At 36.9% G+C, this 5,783-nt stretch overlaps 1 non-coding gene across 1 annotated transcript; it reads right to left on the bottom strand.

Annotated features, from left to right (window-relative positions):
- Positions 1-3,036: 3,036 nt before the first annotated feature.
- LOC114275074 (uncharacterized) lies at positions 3,037-5,099 on the bottom strand. Its single transcript, XR_014331911.1, has 2 exons — positions 3,334-5,099; positions 3,037-3,247 (listed from the first exon to the last, which is right to left on the bottom strand). It is a non-coding gene; the product is annotated as an uncharacterized LOC114275074 (transcript).
- Positions 5,100-5,783: the final 684 nt, after the last annotated feature.

Raw genomic sequence — 5,783 nt, forward strand, 5'->3', positions numbered from 1 at the left:
TTCCCATGGCCGGTTGGCCAAGGGTCAAAAGGGTCAAGCAGTATTAGTGGCCGGCCACCCCAGATTGGTGGCCTCCCGTGTGTGCACAACACAACCATGTAGTAAAAAACTGGAGAAAGTAAACCACGAGAGAGAAAAGCCCACTTTTTGGAGGGGTTCAAAAGAGTCAAGCACAATTACTGGCCGGCCATATGATACTGGTGGCCTCCCATGTGTGTACAACACAAATATGTGGTTTGGGGCAAGAAAAAGTGGCCTTAGGGTGGTCAACATTGGCTTTCAAGTGAGAAAAACAGGCGACGGAGGGCGATGGAGGAATAAAACTGGTTGTCAGAACAATTACTGGCCTCCCACCCTTCTACGACCTTCTTAGCAGTGAAAATAAGGTCTCCACCAAAAAATGAGCCCAAACCGATGCAAAATGAAGGTTCGGGGGCCGAAACGCGCAGCCCGAGGCCCCGAAAACTGACTGTTAGGCACCGGAAGTGGTGTTCGACCACGAAGCTGGTCTCTCGAGCCACAGTGTCCCTCAAAAGGGAGAAAATAAGATGCATGCCAAAAACCGGAGCAAACGGAGGTGGTTAAGCGGTCCCGAACCAAGGCACACGGCCAACGGCTCCGAAAAATCAGAAATCGGACTCCAAACGGGTAAAATGGCCTACGACCACGAAACGTAGCCTACGGCCACTGAGAGATGATCTACGAGACCTCTCCCTCCCTTCGGGAAGAGAAAACAGAGAAAACAGAGCCTGGTTCGCAAACCAAGGCAAAGCATGAAAAAGTCCGGAAGTCCGGAGGCAAGGCTCGCAGCCGAGACTCTGAAACATCTGAACGAGCACGATATGCAACATCACCAAGCGCTCAATCGGTGACGTCCGAGTCTTAAGGTCGGTCAAAAATGGGGTGTCTACACCTGTTGTAAACCTTTTTTTTTTTTAAAAAAAAAAAATTTGATTAACGAAAGTAAACAAATGATTTAAATTGAAAATAAATTAAAAGATTATAATTTAAATTTACAAAATTTTTATAATTACTCCAAATATTTATATGTTTATTATACATTAATGAAAAAAACTTGAAAATTTAGAGAGGTCCGTTAACTAGGTAAGTGCTCATGGGAATAGAATTTCATAACTAGTTGAAGAGAACAAGAAGATCATTGCATGAGTGTAACATTCGACTCTCATGTAGTAAAAAAGGAATGACGAAATGGCAAAAGAGCCTTCTTTGAGTGCTTTGAGGAAAGCAGTTGCCATCTCAACTGTTCGATTGATTTCCTCCTTCCTCTCTTCTATTGACTTCATGGCAAGTTTATCACCGCCAGCGGTACAACACCTTTCCAACCACTCTTTCTAAGCCCTCATTCCTGGAACGTGTTGCAGTTTGTTCATGAAATAGATGGACTGGACACACAAGGTATGACCAGTGATAAAGACAGAACGTGCAAAGCAGAAAGCACAATGCATGGACAAATATAAAAGTAGAAAGCATAAGACGTAAACAAAAATTAAAAGTACAGTGTGTACCTCCCAGGCTCTCCAATAGCCTCCGACCTTGTTCCCCTTAATGCGGGAACCAGAGCTCTCTATCAACATGTATGCATTTTGGGCATAGCTAGAGAGCATACCTAACACCACAAATTCGGTGTTCTAGTCATGGTTGCATTTAGAGTGGACCTTGTGAGTCACCGTAATACTAGTGTAGAGTTTGTGTTGTAACTCGAAGTAAATATCTTAGAAGTTGAGTTGAATTAACTTTTAACTTGAAGGCCATGTATGGTTTGGGCGTTTACCTAGTTGTGTTGAGTCTTGCTTACTAAAAACTTGTCCAACACACTTCCTCTCTCTCTTGCATTACACATATGCTATCCATACACTTCCTACACCAAAAACTTCACTGCTGGAAATTAGACTTATAGTGGCATTTAAAAAACGCTGCTATAACTATCAAAAACGCCGCTAATTATTTTTGTGACGTTTAGTACCAAACGCCAAAGATGTGGCCATCACTGTAGCTTTACAACGCTTTAAAAGTGTCGCTATATTAGTATAGGCGGCGTTTTCGCTAAATGTGCTGCATAATGACACAATGATGTCATGCCATATTTAGCGACGTTTTAAAAACGCCGTGATAGAGCTTTTGTATTTTAAAAATATACCCGTTGACATTATTTTATAGTGGTGTTTAAAAATGCCAGTATAGCTTCATTTGTTTGTTTGTTTGTTTGTTTTTTTTTTTTTTTTTTTTTTTGCAATTGTACTAATTCTATGAGATTTAACTTAAAAAAATACCTATAATAAAGCTAAAAAATATTCAATATATTGACTAAATTTAGGTAAACATAATACTAGATCGATTCCTGCTTCTCAATATGCAAAAAATATTTCAATTCTAAGATGAAATAAAGTTAAACTAGTGCCTTGTGGTAAGTTTAAAGTTATTACAAAATAGATAGACACAAAAGATGCAATTCAAACTAATTATACATATAAGTACTTTTGTTGCTAGAGGATTTATTTCTACCCTGGAAATTTATCACGGTAGTTAGTTGGAGATTTCTATCTGCACCAACCAAGAAAACAAAACAAATTAGACAATATATGCAGAAAGAAACAAATTGATAGAATTAACTACCGAGAAACATAGTTGGGAAAGTAAGTAGTACCTGATGCTCCATAAAACCGGCAGGTGCCAATGACAGAGCCCACTATAAAGCCCTGCATTGATAAAGAAAAAAGATACAGAAGAAACCATCATTAAAGTGAAATTCATAAGCTGCAATATATTATTAGTAAAGCACAAAGTAAAAGTAGTATAATTAATTCATGAGATGGAAATCAAGTGTTTTGCAGCCATACTTTGCAATCTGGGTGGTAACATATAGCAGTTGCTACATCTCTCACATCAGCCCAATCAATAACTTGTCTCTCGGTCACTCCCCAAATTCGAGCTTTTCCGTGTATAGAGTCACTCATGAAGTAATTTTCATTGACTGGATTGAACTGAATGCATGTCACTGATACCATAAAGATAACATAAACAATATATTAATTTTTAATAACACTCAAAAGACAATAGATTCAACAAGATACATATACATATTATGATCTGAATCAATAGTTTATATAGGAATTACAAATAGCTAACAATACTAACCATAGTCAATGTGTTGGAAAACACTAATACATTCATTGCAGCCCACTTGCCATAGACGAACAGTTTTATCCTTCGATGATGAAAGAAGACACTGCAACAAATTAACCCCAAAACATTATGTTTTTTCAAACAAATGGGAAAATTTTAAAGGTATTTTTCAAGCAAGCAATAACTCACATTAGATTTGGACCACGCCAGATCCAAGACATCACTAGTGTGGCCATGAAATTCTTGCGGTGGCAACTCCTTAATTTGATGAATTTTTTCCACCAACTCCTCAATAACTCCCATCTTCTTGTTTTTGATAATTTTTTTCCACCAATTCTTCAACAGAAACACAACTGGTAGCAAATCTTATAATGGTCATTTGAATCTACAATAGGATGCAATATTAATGAACAAAAAATCAGTCTTCATTTCCTTTCCCAATGAAGAAAGGGTATCATACCTCTGTTTTATGAGTTCTCTTTTCAAACATGGTATAGTGGAAAATGTGGTATAACACCAAAAATATGTAAAATTCTAAAGCATCTTACCATTTTGTTTGCTTTCTTACACTGACATGGTTGGCCCTCTTTGACCACTCAAATTGATCATATTCATTTGTCCAGCTATCATAATGAAAAAGCATAATTTGAAAATCCTTAGAAAACTATCAAAAAATAAAATAAGATTACAAACCTCTACTTGCAACATCATAAAAATAATACATATAATGGAATGGTCCATTTGTGTAACCTTTTTAACTGCTGCATCAATGTTGTTCCTCTAATCCAAACCAACTGTGAATGTTACCAAGTATTTCGGCTTCATTGTCAAGTCATGAAAGTTACAGAACGTTCTCCATAAGAGAATTAGAGTTATGAGAGTAGTTACACACATGCCAAATCAATGGAAATGCCATAGTATGAAACGGTTTCTTTTTGCACTTATTCCAATTTTTAATATTTTATGATGTGAGGGTTAGCCAATTAAATCTACAAGCAGCCAACCCAATCATACCAATCTTAACAAATCTAAGCATCAAACATTAAAAAATAAACAAAACCTGAAAAGTATAGTTTTGCAAACAGGTTCCACACAATTTCAAAAAACGATGATAAGACTAATATCCATTAAGCCTTTGACAAGAACATTTCAAAGATGAGAAAACTTTAGTTAAAGAATTATTAAGTAGAATATGCCATGGTCTTAGATATGCGATAAATTTTTCAATTTTTTTTATTTTTTGATATTTACTCGCTAAACAACAATGTCTACTCTATTAGGACTTCCAAAATCATATATGGTCATAGTTGAGTTGGAGAATTAACAAGAAATTAAAAACTTTACAATGATTAAAACCAATTCCACCATCTAAAATAGGTAAATAATTGCAAGCTCCAACACCATAACACAATTACTTGTGTTGAACAACATACCTCACTGGGTTCACCCTATAACCTTCGTAAATAAAAATCGGACTGAGAGACTACAATTGCTGGAGGTAAGGACTCTGTACCATGAGGATTTGTTGGAACATATATTTGGGGGGAAAACCAAACACGAACAGGTCATCAGCCTAAATAAAAAGTTGAACATGAACTCTGGGAACACATTTTGTTGTTGCAGCAACTGAGAAAAGAGATTGGAAAAGCCTGTTGATCTAGTATTTCCAGATAAGCTATAACACAAATCGAGAGAGAGAGAGGGAGAAATCAATATCTCGCGGTGATGCTTTGAATTCTCAACAAAAGACTAATTCTCAACAGGTAATTATAACAGTGAAATGGAAATATAAGCTACAAAGACTAATTCTCAACAAAAGAAAATTTTATAAAGAAAACAATCATCAATCCATATTGATATCAGTAATCATAAACAATAGCAGTTGCTCGGGGATGGACTAAAAAGAAAAAACCTCAGTTGATAATGGGTGATGGTTCGAAACATGGGATCATGGGATCAAGGGATTAGCGATTCTTTTATTGCTTGGCAAAAAATAAACAAATAAAATTCTTCAATCTCCAATTGTCCACAGATATATATGTTAAGAAATGAACCCAATAATGTATATCAAGCAATCTAACATAAATTATATGGAAAACTTAGCTTGAAAATTTAGCATAACATATGTGTAGACGTCCCCCGTGGGCTTCATGCTACAGTTCGGACTCAATTTGTGTCACAGTTCTTAATCTTGAACCAAAGAATCCAAATCCGGCAAATCGTTTTGAGAAACAGATTTTTGAAAAAGTAGTGCCAAACATGGGCTGCTTTGCCAGATACAGAGTCGCCACCTAAATATTTTTTAAATGGGAGAATTTAGGAAACCCTGACTCGGTGCCGAAGGCCACATGTCCGTCATCACCGGAGTTGTCTCGGCTCGGGAGCTTGGGTACGATCAGGGAAGGTCAGCTATGAGCACCCCCTTTCGCCCAGTCCGAAGACCGGCCTCTACTAACCGTGATATCTGATTTTGAAAACTTTATGCGTTCTTATTCCAGTTATTAGCCTAGAATTACTATGTTATGCGCGCAGCAAACAAGTATAGACTAGATTGCCTAATTTGGAAATAAGCATTGCATATCCGTTTGTTTTGACAAGATGTTTTGGAATTTGCTACTCGCAAGTAGGCTAAAACACGG

This window comes from Camellia sinensis, chromosome 6, assembly GCF_055761805.1.
Source record: "Camellia sinensis isolate YWXY chromosome 6, ASM5576180v1, whole genome shotgun sequence".
NCBI lineage: Eukaryota > Viridiplantae > Streptophyta > Magnoliopsida > Ericales > Theaceae > Camellia > Camellia sinensis.